Consider the following 24,507-nt stretch of genomic DNA (forward strand, 5'->3'; position numbering starts at 1 on the left):
GCCAAAACCAGGACAATTTCTCCCATTTGGTTTCTCTTTTCCAAAAAGTGAGTTGAGTGAAATGGCAAACTGCCTTGAACTGGCCGGAACGTTTCCAGTTTGCCCACAGGCAGTGGAGTCTGCCCAGCAATACGTAGCCTGCTGGGAAACAAAACGTGATTTGCTTCCAGAAACACACATAAATGCTGAAATATTTAGTGAAATTCTCTCTCTCTCTCTCTCTCTCTTTTTTTTTTTTTGGTTGCCTGTGTGGATTATTTCCTTATCAAGAGACTCTTTTTATTCCTTCCCCAAAGTAGCTCTTCTTCTGTGAAGCAAAACACCATAGAAAAACAATTTATTAATAAAAGTTTAAGCCAGTGATTCTTTCACTTACCCAGAGGCTGGGTAGGAAATGGATGAAATATTGTGACCTACACCATGCAGCCCAGCTAACTATATATAACACAACAGGTTCTGAAAATTGCAAACCTTCTTATAAAATTGTGAGCTACTTTTGGCTTTCCTGATTCAACAGCTGTCTGATCTCAGTGGGCAATTACTTCTGATTCAGTAACCTTACAAACAGCTTTTGTACTCTTTTATAATCCTTGCTTTTGAGCTGAAAACAAAAGACATTAGGCATAACTTAAAAGCCAGGACTTATTACTAGAATTCTGCAAGCTTGACAGGGCTTTGCCTTTTTCAGATTCAATCCTGGAAGCTGATCTGTTTAGCCACTGCATTAGTGCCATACTACGATATGTGTTTTGTCCAAGAATAAATGATGGGATGTTTCTGAGGGAAAGGCAGGATTATAAATATGTATACAGAGAATATAAAAACAAACAAACAAACAAAAATAAAAACAAAAGAAACAACCTTAAACTTTTGAATTTTAATGTAAGCTCAAGAGAGATTAGCCATTTCTTTGTGTAACATAATGACATCTATTTAAAGCCAAAGTTTATGCAGATGGTTTGTCTCTGTAGAGAAGGTGGCAGGGTGGATGTAGCGTGAGTGCAGGCAAAGGGCCCGTGGGCAAGAAGCCAATGTATGATTCTGCAACAAATGGGGAAAGAGGAAATGTGGTCTAATCCATTTCAGCAGCTCCCATGTTACCTGCATTTTGCCAGAGATGATATCCAAACACGCAACCTGTGTCAAGAGGAGAGGGCAGCACTGTCTGGTGCAGCACCCATGCTGCACTGTGTGTATTTGCAACACAAGAGTCTGATTCCTGTGCATCTGTTGCAGCATTCTGTGTGCACATCTCCAAAAGCAAAGGTGCTATATGTCCTAGTAAGTCTGGTTTTCAGGATCTCTGCACTGTTGTCTGACTTCATCTGTTCAGACAATATAGGCATCTTTGCATGCAGTTACTGCATGTGATACAGTAATGCAGGTTTCTGTGCCTCTGACACTGCTTCAGTTTGCTGGTAAATGCAAGGTTGGCTGCAGTGGGACATTATCTTAAAATGATTGCAAAATCTTTGGCGTATCAGTGTTATGAATTTGTAAAAGTGATACTTTAAACAGCTATTTTAAAAAAATTAAACCAGAAACTTACTCCAACTATAAGCGAATGATAACTGACTTTTCTTGATAGCCTAATGTCTGTTGCAGATTTTGCTTTATAGGACTGTTGACTTCAAAAACACCTAAAAATGGTAGACTGAAAATCTGAAACTAGTTAAGATACAGTTCAATAGCTGATAATTCATATCTTCTTTATGTTGCTGTTTGAACTCATGTCATATATGAAGCTTTTTCTGTGAAACACTTCACCAGTTTGTGCATCTGTTAAAAGATTTAGAATGGAAAAATTCAAGGTGTGTCTTGTGTGAAAAAGCCCAATAATAAATTCCTGCTGCTTCAGCACATTATTTTAACAAATATATTGAGTGGAAAGACTGGCTGAAGATTTAACATGCTACTTAAAATTCTTACCACCATTATTTTCTGAACTTTCAAATAAAAGCAATGCAATATGTATGGATGAATTTTGAAATACCCGTTGTTGGTTCAGGTGTTCAAATTAAGCTCGCCCTTCAATCAAAGCTTGGCATGTAATCCAAACTTCCAAACATGAACTAAAAGAGTTTTTTTTCTCTCCTTTTAAAAAATGTGTGTATATATTTTCTCACATCACAAAACACTTTACATAATACAAATATAACCTATTTTACTTTGCCCTAGGGCAATTTCCATTCTGTAGTAAAAGTTGCTCTATTATCACAAAACCATATGAAGCATGGTGAAAACTTGTTCAGCTAAAATACTGAAATGATGTGTGGATTCCCAGCACAAGATTTGTGACTTTCATGGCAAAATGTACATTTCCTTCAGAACTTCCCTTGCATATAAAAGAACTGCAAATAAATCAAAGTAAGATAAGCTCCAACATACGACCACAGAGCCCATTCACCATGGGCTTAAACTGCGAGAAAATAACATTTTTAAAGAACTGCTTGCATGTACACTCAACCTTGACCCTGACACTGAGCATCGACCCAGTTCAGGTTCCCAAAGTGATTTTGCTATTGCAACTTCGGGAAAGGCTGTACAGAGGTCTGCTTGCACAGGGTAAGCACTTGCAGTCCAAAAGCCCAAGGGCTGGCCAAGTAAATCTGAAATTTAAACAGGGAGGTCAGAATGGCTTGACTCAATGGACTTGAAATTAAAGTTTGGCAGGAAATAGTTTTTCTGTCCCGTAACCCTTTTCATCTTATATATATATACATATATATATATATATTTTTTCCTACAGTGGGATAAAACCAAGATAATTTGAAGCTTTTTGAGAAATAGAGAGGAAAACACTCCAATGCCTGTTATTAAATATCCTGCATATGAGCCATGCAGGATGCTTCTTTCTCTTCCTTCAGACATGGTCATACCTGGAGAAGAGAAGCTCTGTAGAATCGAAGGGCCAGGGCAGCAGTGCTGGGAGGGAGAGTGTGGTAATGCTGTCAAAATACTGGCAGTACATCACTGCATGTATCCATTCAGGGTGCACGCCTGGACTGCCAAATACTCTAATTTCCTGGTGTGTCATTATTTGGGGGCATCCAAGCCTCTGCTCCTTTACTTTCTCATCATTATTAAGATGATCTTTGTGTTCAGGAGGAAAACCAAAGACTGGTTCTGCTATTTCCCCCCACTGAAAATTGATTTCTCACCTCTCATGTCTCTTTAATCTCTGTTGGATGGAAAGCTCCAGGCTCTGGGAGAGCTGTCTGGGTGCTTACCATGCCCTCATCCCTAACTGGATCTAGACAAGAATGTGAGCATGTCCCCCTGTCCCAGAAGGGATCATGCACTTCGCTCATAAGAGAGAAGCAGCAATATATTTATGAATGAAAACAGTGATTTAGCGGGTCTTAATTGTGGATGAGACACCAATTTAACAAAATTCTAGTGGTAAATGTGACATTAGCAAGATTTGTGAAGGCGAGGTCATTTGATTATTTACTGCATAAAGTACAGGGTCAGGCTGAAAACATCAGGCCTCATGTTGTGTAATGAGGTTCAGAATGGAGTCCCTTTTGCTGTCCAAACCCCAAAGAATCAAGATGGCCAGAACCCATCCCAATCTCAGACTTAATGTTTTTATGGCTAAAAGATTATATGCACAATCAATCTTTTATGTCACTTAGCTAAGATCACAAAATTTCAGCATGTTTAGCAACTTACCTGCTGAGTTTCAACAGGCTAGCTATTAGTCACTTACCAAGTGTCTTTTGCAGCTCAGGAATCTCTTGACCTTGAGGAGTAACCTCAAGAGGCATCCCTATAGAAGGGGAAGATCCAGGCATGCAGCCCGCAACAACATGGGAGAGCAAAATGGGCTCTGGGCTGTCTCTTGTTCATAGGATGAGACGAATGAGTACTAGTTGTATTAACATACCAGCTGTATTTGGGTAGTGCATGCTCCCTTAGCCCTTGTATTTGTCTGCCCCAAACCCACCTTGAGCCCAGTTTATTGCCCAAGCAGGGTTACAGGAGGAAGGGTCAGGTTAGGGAGGGCCAGGGGAGTACACCACCACACCCCACGCCCCTTTACAAATAAGCAGCTTCTGTTTCCAGAAGGTCTTTAGAGATATGTGTGTGGGAAATACGTTATTTAGCTAACAAGGGTTTAACAGACTGTATTCAACTCACAGTCATTCAGCCTCTGCCTCTTTAATATGCCAGGACTTTCTCCAAAACTATTTGCTTTGTATTCTGAAATTTTTATTCTTTTTTTTTTTTTTAATGTTCTTTGTAGACTTTGACCCATTTTAGCCTGTTTCCTTAAAAAAATGGACCAAGATGATGGCGCTGTCTGTACTTCCCAACCCCAGAGATTATGATGGTTGTAGTTCCTATTTTTGTCTTTTTAAAAGGATTTTGTTTGCTTGTTCATTGATTCCTCAGGTATAAAATGCTCTGTAATTCTCTAGTGGTTCCCAGTGCTAAATTTGATCTTAAAATCTGTGAGTGTGATGGTGATGAAAAGCTGATACAAATGTTTACAAATTCTTGATCATATTTTCTAAAAATCTTGACAAGGCTACAATTCTACATATTCCATGTATTGCATTAAAACTCTCGAGGTTTCTTGTAGCAGCATCCAGGAGAGTTCTGATATAGTATTTTTGTCCAGCACAGAATCTTTTCCAATAAATAAAATTAAAAAATTAAAAATATATACTCAACACACATGAAAGACTGGTCATGAGCTTTTGAAGAAAATGAAAAACAAATGTGGTTAAAGTTTTGTGTCTTTAACTTAGTTTTCCTGAGTGTCTCGATTTTCATTCTAAATATGAAATGATCTCTCACTTGGTGAAAGCAAAAAGTGATGGGATATGAAAACGTCTTTGAGAATCTTCATAAAACTACTTGCATGCAAACTCTAGGCCAGCTTGGAATCCAACCTTCTCTCTCCCTCCCCTCCCTTTTGTTTTTTTCAAACACCTAATTTTGTTTTGGAATAGCTAATCACCACTGCTTGAATGATTCATTGTGAAAAACTGATCTTGAATTAAAATTTGAAATGAAGTTAAATGATGTTCACTGCTCATTTAACTAGTATCAATCTAATGATGGTAACAGTCCAAGCAAAATGTCAGTAGATGTCCCCACATTAATCTCAGGTTTTACTTTCCTTTTTAAAGCCCACACAAATATTCAATTACAATTAAAATCAGAAGAAATGCCATGCTAGGAAAGAGATGAGTGTTGTTCTAGCCCTGATCCCCAAGCAGGATCAATTGCACACAGATGCTCCTCTAAACTGGTTCACACGAAGGCATTGCTGACATCTCCCTTGATGAAATGTAGGCCTATTAGTCTAGGTTTTAGAGGGCAGACAGGCCTGGGTAACAGGCTCTGCCCTCCTGATTTGCATTTACATTTCACATATTTGAAGGCAACTACCACTTTTCAGTTGTGCTTCCTATTCTCTGGGCCATGCAACCCCCTTTTCCCTTCTGCTGTTAACTGTGGCAATTCCTTAGGGCTCTCAGCCAGCATGTCCCACCACTCCTCCCAGCCAGTGCCACTTTATTAGCAATGATGACTTATATACCACAAACCAAATCACTCATGAAAATGTCAAATTGATCCCCACTTAGGGCACAGTGGCTGAGAGTCCTGCTAGATTCTTCCTTCTAAAAAACAAAACAAAACAAAAAACAAAACAAAACAACAACAACAACAACAACAAAAAACAGATACCTACCTGCTCTGGTTTCTACCAGTTAAGCACCCACTTCATTGTTGATTCATCTAGAAAATTTTTCTTTGGTTAACTTCTGAGAAAGCCTAGTAAGGGTTTTGTCACTGTTCTGTGTAAATCAACATAAATGACATTTGCGGTTTCTCTCCACCCACAATGCCTGTTATTGTCATAAAGAAAGCTGGAGTGGTTTCATGTGATTTGTTCTCAACAATTCCATGTTGCCTGTAATTTATTGCCTACTTACCTCAGAAACAGTTGTTTATTGTCCTTGTGTATTTTAGTAACTGGAATGAAGCTGACTGGTTTCTCTTTTCTTCTTTTTCTCCTTTCCTCCCTATAAAAGTACTTTATTTCTGCTTTTTCCAGTTTTTGGGAACGTCTCTGTATATCAGGCATTTTCAGTGAGAGCAGTTAGCAGCTCTGCAGCTGAACCACTTCTCTACCTGATGGGAATTTCATCAAGTCAGTTCATTCAAAAGTCATATATTTGCTCCTTACTCTAACCTAATTTCTATTATCCCATAAAGAATGTGAATTATTTTGCCATCAGCTTGAGAAAATATGGTTAAAATCTTCAGATTTTCCAGCCTTAATTGTTTGTATCTTTTCCTCTACACTAAGTAATGGACTCTTTCCTTAATCTTCTTAATACTAATGTATACTTACAGTCCATTTTATTGTTATGTTTGGTGTCCCTTGCTAAGACTTACGAAAGTTATTCATATATTCTTAGCTCTGGGGCCAAATCTTACATGCACTTTGTTACTATCAGTTAAATGGAAAAGTCAATCGAACTGGGACATCCTGTGTCAATTTAGAGTTGTATTGACAGTGTCACAAAATGTCGGGGAGAAAAAGAATGGGAAGTTTTATGGTAGCATAGAAAGGATAGTTTAAATATGTTTTATGTAACCTGATGGATCGAGCAGGTTGGCAAGATTTCTCCTGGGGAGAAAGGACAATGCGTTTGAAGAAGAAAGAACCTGTAACTGTGAAAACATCAGCAACAACAACAAATCATAATTCACCAATACTAACTTGGTTCACTTGGATCCTGATACTGGTGACACAATGATGTCAGTTCTGATTTGCCCTCCACAAGTAAGGTCAAAGCCTTGGTGACTTGTATAGCCCTTACATCTCTTTCATAATTAGGTTTACTGTTTTCCAATCTTTCCTCAAAGCCCTCACCTAAGACAATAAGATTATCATATCTCTTGTTAGAAGATCAGGCATGCTTCATCTGTATGTTCAGAAAAAATATCTTCATATATTAAAGCATTATCTTTCATATAGATGGCCCATATATTAGAGCTCATACAAAATTCTTTTTTTTTTTTTTGGTGGCTGTGGTTTTTGTTGTTTTTGCAAAATCGAAAGGAAGCTAAAGTGAATGAAAGCCATTAAGTGATGCAAATAAAGTACTTCAAAGAGTTTTAACCATACATGTATAATTTATAACATTCATTACCACTATAAATTTTTAGCCATACATATATATGATGTACAACTATACATGTATAAAAGGGGTGAAAATCACACACAGGTTGCATCTTCAGCTAAGGTGTAAGATCACCTCCTAGCTGAGATGTATCTTTGGTGCAGATCTTGGGCCTCAGACAGAGAAGGTCTGAGGGCTGTGATGTGCTGCTGTTCCCACTAAAGCAGCATTCCCAAGCCCTTGTTCTCAGGCAGAGCACTGCAAAGCTTCTCGGAGATGTGAGTTGTCAGTAGATTTCTGTATAAATGTTATTTTTCTAGGTCATTTCTGCAAGGCCTCTGCAGCATTTGCTGACTGCAGTGAGTAAAGGGGGGATGCTGAGAGCATGAAAGATAAGCAAATTTAGCAAGTGCATGGAGAGGAAACTGTACTTCCTCCAAACCATTCTCAGCACTGTTCCTAAGCTGTTTACTTCCTATTTTGATACCTAGAGCAACAGGAGACAAGGTTTCCAAGCAGGCTTCGATTGGCCTTGGGCTCTGTTTAGCCTTGCTTCCTATCAGGAAGCAATTGTGATAAGGTCTGGGACTTTGTTCTGGGAGGTTTTTCCATCCATAATGTTGGGAACACAGTACTTTATTATTGTGCTGGTTTATGAAGAAGTTTTGAGGCACTTTAGTGATTTTAAGAGGTTTTTGTGTACTAAACGCTGCGGTTCCGACAAACGCAGTACATGTTCAATTTTATAGTCTCTGTATTTCCTGCTAAGAGAATTATCTGACCACTGCCAGCAACGCACAGACAAGTCCTAGCACCCACCTACCCCTTTCCTGGGGTCCAGCTTGTGCTGGTGTTCCAGCCAGCATGAAGAATCCTGAGCCCTTTAGCAGAAAAATTGCTTTTCACTCTGCTTGCTGACTGCCCTGTCCCTCTGTGCAAGTGGCATTTCCATGTGACCTTAAGAGTGGTCACTTAAGCTACAAGATCCTTCCTGGCCAAAGCCAAAAGAAGAAGGAAAGCTTGGGTGCAAGCACGCAAAACCCACTGGTAATTCTTCATTTCACTGAGCTGTCGGTCCAGATACATTTGCAACAAGACCCTAAGAAAAACAGTCCCTAGTAAGTAGTAAAATGAAAAGTCAGGAATAAATATGCAGTAAAATATACCAGACATGTAATTCACAGTGTTCTGCTCCCTGCAGAGACATGGAAGGACCATATTTAAGGACAAATTGATAATTATTATTTATCAGGTTCCATTCTTGGCTGTTTCGACGAGAAGATTGCCGAACAGCATAACCTCCTTGCTTCAAAATGGACATATTGTACCCAATAATTTCTATCCTCCTCTTCACTTTACTGGCACTAGTATTGTTGAGCAGGAAGAGCAGAAAAGAAAAAAAAAATGATAAAAGGCAAATTTTCTTGCAAGCTTTTGACAGAGCCCTGAGGTATTTGTGATGCTTTGAAGAAATCTTTGTCACCCTCCTTTGTGTCTTGTTTGGTAGAGTCAAAACACATTTCTGGATTTATATCCCATCTGTGTACTAGTTGTGTAGCCCTTGTTTTCTAGTTTTTCTCATGTTTGTAACTCTCACCCACCTGTCAATGACAGTATTTTTACACTTGTTTTGCATTTGCCTGTGTTTCACTGAAATGCAAGCATTTGCCTGTTGCTTTCTTACAGTTCTGTTGCTGATGCCAGACAGGTGCCTTTCATGCATACAGTGTTTCTTTTTCATTTCTCAATGGTCTGCTTTGGAAATTTTTGCTTGGGATGGGATCTGCTGATTCCTTTTGATTGTATAACTGCTGGGGACCTCGGACAGCAGGTGCTGTTGCTGTTCCTTAGCTTCCTTTCTTTGTTTTCATTTTGACTCTGATCACAATGCTGAAATATTACCAAGTTGCTGGATTTTTACAGACTGTTTTTGTTTCTCTGCAAGAATTAGAAATTTTCACACCGTCTTAATGTAAGGAAAACACATTTTGGAAGAAATATGTTCACAGGCTTGCTCTGTAGTTGATGGGTTGCCAGCATCTTTTGGCTCCACTTGGAATGTGTGAGAAATGGTGTGACTTTCTGTGTGAGTGGCTAGAAGCTGTAATGGTCTCCTGGGGATTATTAAATGAATAGGAAAATGTCAGGGTTATTTTCATGAATATTATAAATTACACATGGGAGGTCATTTAAAAAGTGTACAAATAACTGTAGGGAGGCCTTATTTGTTCTTTTCTTTGCCAACTGTACTGCAGAAATAAAAGTGGTAGGTAGAACTGGGGCTTTGATTTATTTGCTCTGAGGAAGGAAAAAGAAGAAAAAATACATGCATATGTATGCCTACATTTCTCACCTCATTTCAGCAGAATAGCTGTCGAAATACTGTTTCAAAACAAACCTTAAGAAATTTTCTTTTGGAGGATGTGGAAAGCAGTATTTCAAGGAGGGTGTTATCTGCTTGGGCACTTGGCTGATTTAAAAACAAATTTACATTGGGCATTTGTACCTGCTTTCTACCCTGGCCCTACTCTAGGGCTGGCAGTGAGAAGCCCAAGAAGGGCACAGCATATGTGATGGCACAGGTGGGATCTGTGCCTCTTCATGGGAAAGGTTTTGCCAGACAGCTGAAGGAGCAGCAGCAGAACACCTGATCTAAGTGCTGTGGTTTGGACCAGCAGCACTGGCGGCACTGGGAGTGCAGCAGGAAAGCAGGCTGGGAGTGTCACTCCCATCCACCCAATGGCCGTCACTCAGTTATATTGAAAAAGCAGTTCTAATATTTAAAACTGTTTATATCTAAAGAAAAGAAGGCTGATTTTTGTAGGAAACTCACATGAGTTTCCTGACATCTCTTTCTTTGCTTGTAGGTATATCAGTAAAGCACAGGCTTATCACAGTTGCTTGATCACACCAGGCTGTGACCTACTGACAGAAGAAGGAATACAAAGAATCATAGAATCACAGAATCACAGAATTGTAGGGGTTGGAAGGGACCTTGAAAGGTCTTCGTGTCCAACCCCCCTGCCAAAGCAGGTTCCTTAGAGCAGGCTGCCCAGGTACGCGTCCAGACGGGCCTTGAATATCTCCAGAGAAGGAGACTCCACAACCTCCCTGGGCAGCCTGTTCCAGTGCTCCATCACCCTCACTGTGAAGAAGTTCTTTCGCATGCTGGTGCGGAACTTCCTGTGATCCATTTTGTGGCCATTACCCCTTGTCCTGTCCCCACAAACCACTGAAAGAAAGGTTGGCCAAATCCCTCTGTCTCCCACACCTCAGGTATTTACACACATTGATGAGATCCCGCCTCAGTCTTCTTTTCTCCAGGCTGAACAGACCCAGGTCTCTCAGCCTTTCTTCATAGGGAAGATGCTCCAGGCCCCGTATCATCTTTGTGGCCCTCCGCTGGACTCTTTCCAGGAGAACCCTGTCTTTCTTGTACCGGGGAGCCCAGAACTGGACACAGTACTCCAGGTGAGGTCTGACCAGGGCAGAGTAGAGGGGGAAGATCACCTCTCTTGACCTGCTGGCCACAATCCTTTTAATGCACGCCAGGATCCCATTGGCCCTCTGGGCCACCAGGGCACACTGCTGGCTCATGGTCAACCTGTCGTCTACCAGGACCCCCAGGTCCTTCTCCTCAGAGCTCCTCTCCAGCAGGTGGTCCCCCTGCCTGTACTGATATGTCCGGTTGTTCCTTCCCAGGTGCAGGACTCTACACTTGCTCTTCTTAAACCTTATTTGGTTTCTTCCTGCCCATCTCTCCAGCCGGTCCAGGTCTCGCTGAATGGCAGCACAGCCTTCTGGCGTGTCAGCCACTCCTCCCAGCTTTGTGTCATCGGCGTACTTGCTGAGGGCAGACACTATTCCTTCATCAAGGTCGTCGATGAAGATGTTGAACAAGACCAGACCCAGCACCGACCCCTGGGGAATGCCACTAGTCACAGGTCTCCAGCCAAACTCTGGGCCACCAATCACCACCCTCTGAGCTCAGCAAGTTAGCCAGTTCTCAACGCACCTTACTGTCCACTCCTCTATCCCACACTTTCTCAACTTTGCTATCAGGATGCCATGGGAGACAATATTGAAAGCCTTGCTAAAGTCAAGGTAGATGACATCCACTGCTCTCCCCCCATCTACCCAGCTGGTGATGCCACCACAGAGGGCAACAAGGTTGGTCGAGCATGACTTCCCCTTGGTGAATCCATGTTGACTACTCCTCATAACATTCTTCTCTTCCAATTGCTTGCAGATGGCATCCAGAACAAGCTGTTCCATGACCTTTCCAGGGACAGAGGTGAGACTGACTGGCCTGTAGTTTCCTGGATCCTCCTTCTTGCCCTTCTTGAAGACGGGAGTGACATTGGCTATCCTCCAGTCTTCAGGCACCTCTCCTGTTCTCCAGGACCTTTCAAAGATGATAGAGAGCGGTTCGGCGATCACCTCTGCCAACTCCCTTAGCACACATGGATGCATCCCATTGGGACCCATGGATTTGTGTGCGTTGAGCCCACTCAGACACTCCTGAACCACTCTCTTGTCAACCAGGGGGGAGCCTGGTGAGAAGGTGAAGGCTGGTGAGAAGGATGTTTTCTGTTCAGGTGAGACTCTACTAATTCATCCTATAGCTTATTAGCCGAGTACAGTGTTACTACTGCTGGCTTTCTCATTCCATGTGTTGTGGAGCTGATGAGTGTAATTCCAGAACTTAAAACCCTGTCTTAACTCATGTGGTAAAGGACAAAACCAGTCTCAATACAAATGACAAACATGCCCTTTGGGGTAACATTTTTACATGCGCTTTAGTTTGTAATCACGTCCATCCAAATCCCTAGATGTGTTTCTAATTCAAAACATTTCATAAACAATGTGCTCCCAACAAACCAAACTGTTATTCCTGCTGCCTCCTACTGACAAGTGGCCACCCAAGCTAATGAAAAAAATCAGAGAAAAAGCACATTAGGCAAGCAAATTTTTCACTATTTTATTTTAAATCATTCAAACCAGGCTCTGATGGAGTACAAAAGCATTGTATGTGAGCCAACTGTAATGATGTGGAAAGGCAGGCCCTCTAACTTATTGGGGTTAAAGTCTAAGCAGAATATTAAATAATAATTGGCTCCTTTACTACACAGAAGGACAACTGGACTTTTTCTGTAGCAGCTTGTGTGGAGGCACTAATAGTGGTAATTGCAATAGTATCTGACAGGTACGACTGCAAGAAGACCATGGCATTTTCCTCATGTGTATTATATGGAAGGTTACTGTAATGAATTGAAGGGTGGTTTATAGCATTGTCCTAAATGCTTCTGTTCTGATTTTTCTTTCATTCCTGGTTCTCTTTGATCACTTCAGGTTGCACGAGGTATAAACAGATTCATCCATTTTACATGCCACATTTAGAATCTGAGAGGACTCAGTTCTTCCTTCATCTTATACAGACTAAACATTTAATAACAAGCCACATAAAATTCTTACTAGGGAATTTTAGCAAGGGAAGTTGGTTTACAATCTCCTGCTTACACCTTATAAAGACACATTTCAAATCTTGTAAGGCTTGATGCACTGTACCTCATTTATTTGTTCAGTCTAAAGCAAGTGCCGGAACTTTTGTTTGCTTCTTCTGTAAAAGAAACAAGCATTTCAGTTCATTTCTCTGTAAAAAGAGTTTACAGTCCTTGCATCATTTTATATCTTCATAATTGGCTAAGACCATCTGAAAATTCAAAGCAGCTGAGGGAACAGACTTGCAGCCAGAAGAACTAGAGTGATGGGACTGTGGTTCCCTTCTGAGGCATGTTGAATAACCACAATAATTAACTTAGTATTTCTCAAGTTATTTTTTTTAAGCCTACAAACACTGTGGGGAATAACAATCACCTGGAACACACAAGCGTTGAAATTAAACCATGAACGTCAGAGTGGGAGATGGGGTGCCTTCGTCTTTCCTTTCCTGGTGCCAGAGGACAGACTGTACGTCTTGCCCAGAGGTCTGGGGGAGGACCTCCCTTCCTACTGAGTCCTCAGCAGAGTCCTCTGCGCCATGAGGTTTGGCTCTGCGCCCCTCTTGCTGGAAAACTGCCCTCAGCGCTAGAAAATCCCAAGGCATCGTCGGCCAGTGCCCTCCACATCGTTGGAGCTGCATCCTGCGAGCCCTCTCCTGCCGTCAGGGCAATGTCTGCTGGATGATCCATGGGTTTGGTCCAAGCAAACTCCTGCTCCGTGGTGCATGGTGACGGGCCAGCCCTGCTCCACAATGGGAGGAGGAATGTGAGGTATAATGTATGATGTACAGAAGGGTCTGGATCCTCTCCTACGTGGCTACTGCACAGTAGCCAGTGTGGGGTAGGCTGTCACTGGGGTGATACCTACATAAATCTGCCCTGTGCTGCTGGGTAAATCTGGGAGGTGATGCAGCAAGAGAACGCTGTGTGTGCAGAGAGAAAGTGGTGGAGAGAGGGATACAGGGTGGAGATTGGACAGGTATATACAGGGAAGACAGATTTCCCATATAGACAATGTCAAAAAATTATATATATATTTGTATGTATATATGTTTATGTATTCTAATGCATCAGACATACAGAGTTTTAAAACTTTTTACAGAAGGTGATTTAGTACTCCACTCCTCAAGCTTTTCATCAAAACTTCTCATTTCCCGTGGCTGACCCTTCTCTGGAAATTTACTTCTGCCCATGGTGACACAGCCCTTTCAGCTCCTCCACCAGCACTGGAAAACACAGGGATCTTGGGAGAGAGACTGTAGAAAACTACAGATTCAGTATCTGCAAAGCTTTTTGGAGCCAGCACTCCAACAAGGAGTGGTGTGCTCCTCCATGACTCTAACCACCAATGTCCTCCCAGCTCCAAAGTGAAGGATGGGCTGAATTACAAAAGTACAGCATTTCATTGACCAAGACAAACATATACACCTCAACTTGCCTGTTTTAGAGAATACCTTTTCAGACATAACTTTGATATTAGCTTTTTTTTTTTCTTTTTTTTTTCCTTTTTTTTTTTTCAGTGATCGGTAAATTTTGAAGACATTAAGACTGTGAGATTCTCTGTGGTTGTAGAAACCCATTTAAAGCTTCTTCTTTATTAATGGCTTTGGAAATTCCTTACCAAGACTTACGGTAAGTTAAAGGTAAAGCATGGATAATATTTCAGCCATCAAGAAAAAAGGTTTTCAGAATTGCTGGTCAGACTGTAGCATCCTGGGGCAAAATGGAACCACATGGGGTACTGAATCAAGACTGCTGTCTTCAGAGGTGATCTTCAGAAGATGAATTTCTACACCAGACGTCCTCCCATACCATGGTGCATAAAAAACACCATAACAAAGTGAAGATCCAGCAGTAAAAGACCAAAAGACACAATTGCAGGGTGATTTTGGAAGAAAACAGGAGCAATCTGGACCATCAAGAGCAACTGCTCTGAAGACCTCACTCATTTTTTCCACAGAAATCAAAAGTACACGAGTCTATGGCAGGGAATAAAAGAAATGTTCAGTAATAACTGGGACTCAGTATAAATAATGAAGGGGTGTAAAGAATGTATATGACTGGAATGTACAACCATAGAAGATTTTAAAAACCTAAAATGAAAATAAAAGCCTTTATGAATTCTGCAGGGAGTGCATTCTTGGCACCATCCTCTAGAGGGGAAGTTAGGAAAGGAAAATCATTACGTGATGAGGAGGGTAGGTAGGTAAAGGGGAATGTAGGTATTGAAAATAAAAACAAAAACTTGTCAGGGATATGAGCTAAGTAATGTACACAAGAGCTACAGGAAGAAGAAAACATTCTAAGTCAAATGATTGTGGTTTCTCCTTCGTCTGGAGAATTATACAGCATTCTCCTGACTCCAAATGGGCATCACATCAAAAATGTTAATGAGAGAGACTGTGTTTTCAGCTTGTGCTTTATAGGTGGTTAAGCATTTTCTTATTGGGACAGTAGTGGCAAGGACAGGTTCATTGATGGTTTGAAACAATCTGGGATTTGTAATTTTATTCTAGAACTGCTGGGCTACAACTAATCTCTCATGAAGGCATGGGGAACATGCATTTGGCTTTTGCAGAGAGGGTAAGGAGAAGTATGCTAGAAGACCTCCTCTCCTCATCTATATCCCATGAGGCCAGGATGCTAGCAGCTCATCTGCTTCCTTTCATGTGGCAATTTGTCTGAACACAAGCTGGACAAGCTCTTGGTTTGCCTGGTGCCAATCAGCAGACAAGATTGCATTCACTGTCCCCACAACTGCCTGCAAGGGATTCAGAAAGGTCAAAGTGCTTTGGTGTTGAGCTTGTGTGCCTGAAACACATCTTTAATGTCTACTTTCTTAGAAAATTTGCTTGCATGAAATTTGGATTTTACCTGGAACAGAATTCCTGGACTTCACAGCAGTGGTGCATGGATGCGTGCTACCATAGGTCTGGCTGCCTGTGCCTGCCCTCATGCTTGTAGGCAAAATTTTTGGAACCTGCCCCCTCATCTCTGGGCCAGACAGTGGGGATAGTTTTGTGATGCCTGAACTCCCGCAGCTCTCCAGTGGGTATAAAACCCAATGTGTACATTAACTTTATGAACCAAACCAGTGTATTTGCAGTGTTTCAGCAAAATATTCTCTTTGGCACAAATAGTGACAGATTACAAAGGTGTTTAGGAGCTGCAGGTTGTAGATAAACACCTACTGGGATTTCAACAGTGCTGGTGTTGGCCAGGTGCCTAAAACCCAGCTGGCTTCAGTTCCTAATTACCTTTGTTATGTTGGCCACTTTTTTAAAGATGCACGCATACAGTAGGAAAGAGTTCCCTGAAAGTGTATGCTGCAGTTCAGAGTGTACCAATTCCCGGGCAGAACTTAAAGCTTCAAGTGAGTTGAACAAAAGGTGTAACACATACATGCAGGAAGAGTATGTTGCATATTGGATGTATGTGCCACTCTGCAGGTTCTGCAGCTTGCTAATCACTGGCATTGTTTTGCTACTAGTTTACATAGGAAAACCAAAAGCCAAACAAGAACCCAAAAAGAGCAACAGCTGCAAGGTACAGCAAGCAATTGCTAAAGCAGACTGAGACTGAATGTTTCATTTTGATCGCAGGGAGCCCTGCTCCAAACAGGCTGCCAGATGGCAACTGGCTAAAAGCTAAGGTGATTTTCTGCTTGCAGATAAATCCTGAGATCTAAACTGTTTTAAAGAGGGCCAGATTCTGCTCCCCTTATTGAAAACAAAGAGCCCCTTCCTCCTGGACACTGCTCACAGAAAGCTCAATGGGAAACAATTCTGGAGTCAAACACATGCCGCTGTGCAAATGTGGGTGCAAGATTCTGCATGGCAGAGAGCCTGTATCTGCTTGTATGCTGCCTTTTTATTTTCATTCTTTCCCAGTTAATAGTGTGCCACCTCATGTCATTGCAAAGAGACTTCCTTTGTTTTGTTTTCCTTTTGTTTATAGTTTGCTGTTATCATAGATGACCTCAATGGGTGAAAAAGTGAGTTTTTCTTTCAAGGGTTGTGTTGGAAAGTTGTCTGTAGGAAGTACTACAGGCCTTGGTGTCCTGCCAGTTCTGCACACTGAAGTGACTGCTTTCTCTTGGATGGGAAATTCTACTTTTTATTCCCAGAGGGCTGCTTTAACACTTAAACATTTTTATTTTTATTTTTTATTTTATAAATCCAAAAGTCTGAATTATATCCTTGTGGTTAGGAAAAAAAGACATTTTACTAGAGAAGCAACTTGTTATGACCTTAGGTAAAATGCCAACTGCAATAAAAAGTACTTTCAAGTGTCATTTATCTATTAAGCAAGATTTAAAGAGACACTCACAAATATCTGGCTCCGCTTGCCAAAATCTATATAGCCTTTTATTCTCAGAGAAAATGATGTAAAATGTAGCTTGTCTCTTTCAGACTAATGGCCTGATTTTTGTGGTCAATACACATTCACTAGGAGTTTTTTCAAGTAAGCATGATAAGCTCAGGCTCTAAAATCAGACCTGATTATACCCCAGGCATTTTTGTAGCTTCCCTCCAATGCAGAAGCTGGATTGTGACCAGCAAGCTTCACAACAGTTTCCTCCACATTTTCTAAGGAGTTCACAAGGTGTCCTCATTTCCAAGGGGGGTGGGTAGGAGGGAAATGGATGATATCCAAGGGAAGTGTGGGGATCCCAGAAGTGCATCTACAGAGAAAACAGATCGTTTCCCCATCAGCCCCACCGAGGCTGTAGAGAAAAATAAGTATTAAGGCTTGTTTGCTCTCCTTCTGTTTCAAGCTTTTTTTTTTTTTTTTTTTTTTTTGGTGCTAATGGGCTTGTCATTGCTCCAGTGAGTCTCTGGTGTTGTGCTGCTGGAAGAATACTGTCCATTCCCTGGGTGTTGGCAATGAATCTCATTACCTTAAATCAAAGTAGTATCAGGCAAATCTCCACTATGTTATAAAACAATTCAAAATCTCTGAAATATCTCCTTCAATGTATTCTTTACTTTAAGACACTCTTGAGTTCCTTCTAACAAAATTCTGTCCTGATTTTCATTGTAGTCCTGTATTAATGCTTGAATGACATGAATGTTGTGTAAGCCAAAATTTGCATTTTCATACTTCATGTTCTGAAGCAGAAGCAAGACAGTTTGTCTTTTCCTTTTCTTACGTTCACAAATCTGTGAACTCCTTTGTTGTTGTTGTTTGTCATTTATTGTTCTTGTTGTTTTTAAGACCTCTAAGTAATATTAATTTAATAATATTAAATTGGATTAATATTGGATTGGAGAGGAGTCTAAGCAACCTGCCTTCTAACAGCACTATCTGCAGCATAAATAAACCTAATGTCAAGCTATGCTTAACTCCTCAGAAGAAAACAAACAACAACAACAAAAACCTTATTGCTTTGCCATTCTGTAGTCTATCCCAGAAGTTTTTCAGTAAGCTCTTGGGCGATACATAAACAAGCTGAGATGGAACTGCCTTCATACTTTTTGGATCCCAACTTTGCTACCTGTTGGCACAGCAACAGGGACAAAAATAAATAGCAATTCAAGTCCAGAAATATCAGAAAGGGGGAAGAGGAAGGAAATGCAGTTGTTTATGTGTTTGTCCTTTTTCTCTAATGCTCTTCAGTCATAAGCAGGAAGTCAGTTTTAGTTTGGAAGCATGAAATGCTCAGACATAGTTCAAGGTCACGGCTCTATAATGAGACATCTCTTCCTGCACATGCTCCTCAATGCTGGAGTTCACTTTTCCCTTTGACCTTCCAAGCCATTTGTAAGACCTTTCTCTGATTCTCTCTGACAGTTATTCACCAAAATCCCAGATGAATTCAAGGTCTGTTCTGTGTTTTCACAATGGCCGTTGTAGGCGGCACTATGCACTCAGTTGTGTGCAGGACAGTTCTTATCTTTTGAGGAATTTTATAATTAGAGATGACTTGAGCTCAGAGAACAGGCTTGGGAGTGGATCTGCCTCTAATTAGCTGAAATCCTTCTCCTTTCCTCTTTCACACATAAGACAATTTTTGTTCATGTTTCTTCACACTGAGAGAGCAGATGAGCAAAACCCATTTGTGTTAGATAGTGGGATTTTCAGGCATTCATCCTTAAGGGTATAATGAAAAATTGAAGGCTAGAGGAGTCTGGCACACAGGCACTGCCATGGCACATTGCAGATGTCTGATGTCAGGTCAAAATGTTTGCAAACCTCTGGAGAGAAGGGGGACTCATTCCTGGCTGAAATTAAACTGATCATCTAGAGTGGTGCTTAAAAATGCGGAATATACAATTCCTACATTTTTGTCCTAAAACTGTGTTGGTTTTAGCTATATTTTCATCTCTTACTCTATGTGCTAAAACTCATAGAAAAGGTAGGTTTTGTGGCATAAAATTGTAGCTGCTGAATGCATATATTCCATTACTAAAAGAAGAAATACATATACAAAATATATATAAAAGGGAATGAAAAGAAAAGAGCCAAAACACAGAGGTAGAATGAAACTGATATTTGTAACAAATGCTAGAGAAAGTACTAGCAAATTTTGCAGTTGAGGCAAGTGGGGTGCTTTTGAAAGTGCTATATGAATGTGTAATAACAAAGATCTATTGAAATTAGGAAGAACAAGCTGAACAGGAAGAAGGCAGACTTCTTCTGATGAAGCATGCTTTCTAACTGTAATTTCTCCTGGTCCCATAGACAGGAGACTTGAGTTACCTTCATACCACTAAATAAAACAGGTCAAGCGCTGTGCTCCAGCCCTGAGATAATGCATGGGTGTAACAGGCCACTGGTGGGTACTCATATTGCATGAGCCTATAGGTGTGCATAGTAGGCAGGGTGTTAGGGCATCCAGGGTGCTTGAGGGTGCTGAATCCTCCAGGAGGGTGCTGGGGGACAGTGTTGAGGGGAGGAAGCCACAAAAGGAGTGGTTTTACCCATACTCTCATCCCAGAGGGGACGGTTGGGCTGAGACATGCTGAGAGAGAGTCAGCCCAGGCGATCAGCAGCCCAGCACTAAGCTCGCTCACTGACTCTGCCTTATTTAGCAATGCAGGCACAGCATCAGTGTCTCTTAATTGCAAAAAAAAATGCCACCAGCCATTTTACTGTATGTCAGAAGAATCCCTCAGTCAGTGAATCACAACATGTCTTTTTTGGCAATCAGTCGTAACAATATAGCATGGGGTACAGATGGTTCTTGCTGTTGCATTTGTGTTTGTCAGCAGCAGAGGTTGGGCAGATTAAGGGATAAGTCCTGTCTCATCTACCTCACTGTCTTCATGTGGAGCCTGTCTCAGCAGGCCGGAAATTTTTAGTAGGAATTTTCCTCCTGCCTCCCTTAAGGCTGGGTGCATCACTTCATGTTCCTGGGTGTTTCTTGTCCAAGAACTATGTCTTTTTCTAGTCTCACATGAGTAAAACCACAGCAGAAACATAGGTTTTGTTACCAGAGTAGAGCTGGATAAGCATGAACGCAATCAGCGATGAAACCTTTGTTAGCAAGATGTTCTTTCCCTGCAGAGCTGCTCTAGGTGAGAGCTGTTCTGTCCTTGCCATCAAGCAGATCTGGTGAGCATTCAGTTCATGTGCATTTACACCTTGCAGTGTGAATTAAAAAAGTATAATTTTCAGCTGATCCAAGACATGATATAACTCTTGCTGTCATCATTTAGCAAGGTGCTTCTTTACAAGCAAAGAGAATAGTTTGCTGAACAATGTAGGAATGCTATAAGCAAATGTTGATGCATTTCAGTCTATGCATCTCCTTGTTACCTTTGGCATGAAAATTATTCCAAGAGCTGGGATGGAGACAGGGAGATGAAGCGCCTTCCTTTGTACGACTACACTGACTGTAGTGCTCTCTGATAACAAGAGATGTTTCAGAGATGGTATCAGATCACCACTGTTAGTAGGACTTCTTCATGATGCCAAGAAAAACAAGGCTGGAAAATTGCTAAAATCAACAGGATCTTGCCTTAATAGTTCAGGCAAATGCTTGTCAAAAGTCCAAGTCTGATAGTGCTGGAAATGAATTGCAGAGTTTACCCACAAACAAATGAGGCAGTGGAGGTCAGACATATTGCAGCCTGATGGGGTAGGGTAAAGCCTGACAGTTCCTCCCGTCCGCTCAGTGACTCTCAGAGGTGCTACTTGCTTTCTGTGGTTCACTGAGAGTGGGACAGTGACTGCAAAATGAAGGCAAACAAATTCATGGTGCAGTCACTGCTACATCACCAGGCCGCAAAATGTGAAACATGAGTGCTCCTCCCTGGCTTCTGTGTGAAATCCTGTGTGGGCAGATTCCTCGGTACCATCACAGGTCAGAGTGGCTTTTCATTAGCCATAAAATCCCCTTTCATTCAAGAGTGTGAATACCTTAACTCTCCTGTGAAGAAGGACAACTGGCCAGTTTAAAATTTGGTGAAACATAGGTCACTTTACAGAAGAAAAGTGAATACAGACTATAGCTCTGGGTCTGTTTCTAAGTGGTTATAGGACATTATAGGACATTATCAATGATCTATGATCAATGATCTACAATTAGTAATTCCCATAGGATCCTACTGGACAAAATGTCCAGCATACAGCTAAACAAATACATCATGCGATGGGTGACCAATTGGCTGACGGGCAGGGCTCAAAGAGTTGTGGTAAATGGGGCCACATCTGGCTGGTTGATGGTCACTAATGGGGTCCCTCATGGCTCCATTTTAGGGCCAGTCCTCTTCAATGTTTTTATAAATGATTTGGATGTAGGACTAGAAGGTGTTTTGAGCAAATTTGCCGACGACACCAAACAAGGAGGAGTTGTGGACTCAGATGAGGGTGGAAAGGCCTTGCAGAGAGATCTGGACAGATTGGAGAGCTGGGCGATCACCAACCACATGAAGTTTAACAAAAGCAAGTGCCGGGTCCTGCACATGGGACGGGGCAACCCTGGCTATACGTACAGACTGGGCGACGAGACGCTGGAGAGCAGCCCTGCAGAGAGGGATCTGGGGGTTGTGGTTGACAGCAAGCTGAATATGAGCCAGCAGTGTGCCCTGGCAGCCAGGAGGGCCAACCGTATCCTGGGGTGCGTCAAGCACCGCATTGCTAGTCGGTCGAGGGAAGGGATTGTCCCGCTCTACTCTGCACTGGTGCGGCCTCACCTCGAGTACTGTCTGCAGTTCTGGGCACCACAGTACAAAAAGGACGTTAAACTGTTGGAGAGTGTCCAGAGGAGGGCGACAAAGATGGTGAAGGGCCTAGAGGGGAAGACGTATGAGGAGCGGCTGAGGTCACTGGGCCTGTTCAGCCTGGAGAAGATGAGGCTGAGGGGGGACCTCATCACAGTCTACAACTTCCTCGCGAAGGGGAGTGGAGAGGCAGGTCACCTATTCTCTGTTATCACCAGCGACAGGACCCACGGGAACGGTGTTAAGCTGAGGCAGGGGAAGTTTAGGCTGGACATCAGGAAGAGGCTCTTCACTGAGAGGGTGGTCGCACACTGGAACAGGCTCCCCAGGGAAGTAGTCACTGCACCGAGCCTGTCTGAATTTAAGAAGCAGTTGGACTGTGCACTTTGTCACATGGTCTAAACTTTTGGGTGGATCTGTGTGGTGCCAGGAGTTGGACTTGATGATCCTTATGGGTCCCTTCCAACTCGGGATATTCTATGATTCTATGATCTTTGGTTATCTCTGTCAGTAACAGTAAAATTTGCAGACTGCAGGTAGAGATAGCAATGTATAATTATGTTATGCAGATACATATATCTTTAAATACCCACTAGACCCCATTTTATTTTCTTCTTCCCTCAGCTCAGGTGCTGATAAGGAGTCCAAACTGATGTTTTGAGAGATGTTGAGGGAGATCTCTGCAATCACAGCTAGTTTGAACTCTAAATTGAAAATTCATTTCTTCATCTCCGTAGAGTGAGTTTATTTGTGTAACCTTACCGCCAGGCACCAGTTAGTCTTAGCCAGACCTGTAAAATGTAACCACACCTCTCCAGGAGTCTGGGAAAACTAAAAAGCCAGATCTAGACACTTAAAAATGTGTGATTTCTTCCTTACTAGCAGGCAATGCATTTAAATAAGCAGTTTATATTAGCAGCGCTTTCCAGGGTTGAGGCAGGGTAAGAGAAAGGGAAGTATAATGACAAATGCAGTTGGCAAAGGTTAACTAAAGTTTACTACACCCACAGCATAGCTCTGGCTTTGTGTCTGTGTCTAGATGTGGCTGGGGACCATGATCTGAGATACTGCACAACTGAGACCAATGTGGCTCAGTTAGACTCTTGTATGAATCTCCAGGTAGGAGTCCGATATTATTAATCATCTATCATCATTGAAGAAATGTTGAGAGCTCTGTTCCCATCTCCTTGCCCCTGTTCAAATCACTTCAAATACGCACATTCAACACTGAATCCCTGAGAGGAAGATTTGTTTTTTGTCCACTGATGCAGAACATCTTATTATAAGAGACTCACGCTGATTAATAAGGCTTATTCTCATTGTCAGAAAGAGTCTGTCAGATTCCTCCCCTGAGAATACAGGGTTGCTCTGCTCACCTTCAAAACTAAGTTTTGTAAAATTTGACTAAAATGCAGAGAAGCAAAGTCCAGAGTTAAATTTTGTATGTAATTAGACTTTAAAAAAGAAGGTGACAAGATGTGTATTGTAGTAGATGGCCGCTGACAGTCACTGTTCAGAAATAATTAAGCCATTACAGCTGAGTAGCAGAGGTAGTATGCTCCCACTCCTTGTTAATACTTCAAGGAGGAGCTGTCAGCATTAAATGAGATTTTACTAAAAGGCAGCTGGGTTGTAATTGCTAAAAAGTTAGTGACAAACAGATCAGTGGTAAATGGTTTCAAAGTAAAGCACACCTAAACCTGAATGCTCAGTTAAAGCCTGATGATCTTCAGACCTAATAAGCAGCAGAAAGGATTCAGTGAACTATAGGGTTTAGTTACAGACACTTCTTTTAACAGAGCTGAACATCATCATCATTAAAACCTCCTACCAGTAGACCTGGGGACCTATGAATACCCCAGGAAGGGGCACAGAAGGCAAAATGAAACCAGTGTGATGCCAGATGCCGGGAACTACCACTATCCTGTCCATATCACAAGGGAAGGGATGAGTTTGAGCCCCAGATTCTCACCTTACACTACTGTTTGCAGGTCCAGGCAGTGGAGGACGCCTAAGGGATTAATTTGGCTTGACAAGCTAGTTCATAGAATTTAATTTTTAGTATTTAAAATCTTGAACTATGACTGTATGAAGGGAAGAAGTAGGGAATCATGCTTTTGAGGAGTCCTGGCATGCTGGGTGGACCTGGGTGTTGTGTTATGCTGAACTCATGCTATGGGATGCTGACCAAAGGACTGAGGTACCCCAAAATGCTCAGGCTTCTGTGGGACTCCTTGGCTCTGGCTGGGCAGAGCAGAGCTTCCCATCACTTTTTAATCTTGTAAACTTCCCTATATTTACATGATTTTAAACAGATTTTGTCTCAGTAAATCAGCATGAGCATGACCAGCATTACATTTCTTATACCCACAAAGATTTTGTTCTGTCACAAAACAGAAAATATGGTTTAAGGCTTCTCATCCCTAGCAAGCCTCTTGCGGGAGCCAGTGCAAATGATTACGTGAGATCATACACACCCACCAGCTAGATGGCATCCAGACTGCAGAGTGAGGTTACTGCCTCATACATAAAGTGCAGAGAATGCTGATGTGATCAGATGATCCTAAAATTACTATGAAATTGTTGACGCTGGCAAGAAAATAATATCTGCTTTGGAAAACCAACATTTCTGTGTGCACCCTTGTAGCTTTCTGAGCGCTGTGTGTTGTCCATCTACTGCTTGTCCCTGGC

The 24,507-nt window shown here is 41.8% G+C and overlaps 1 long non-coding RNA gene across 2 annotated transcripts in view; it reads left to right on the plus strand.

Annotated features, from left to right (window-relative positions):
* The window catches only part of LOC308185335, a 44,221-nt gene extending 28,585 nt beyond the window's left edge, over positions 1-15,636 (plus strand). Inside the window, exons 3-4 of one of the 2 annotated variants that reach the window (XR_013943304.1) lie at positions 11,398-11,442; positions 11,551-15,636. This is a non-coding gene — a long non-coding RNA (uncharacterized lncRNA). Of the gene's footprint in view, positions 1-11,397 lie in introns of both variants that reach the window. The other variant, XR_013943303.1, reaches the window with a different exon arrangement.
* Positions 15,637-24,507: the final 8,871 nt, after the last annotated feature.

The sequence above is a fragment of the Anser brachyrhynchus genome, assembly GCF_964034855.1.
Source record: "Anser brachyrhynchus genome assembly, chromosome: Z".
NCBI lineage: Eukaryota > Metazoa > Chordata > Aves > Anseriformes > Anatidae > Anser > Anser brachyrhynchus.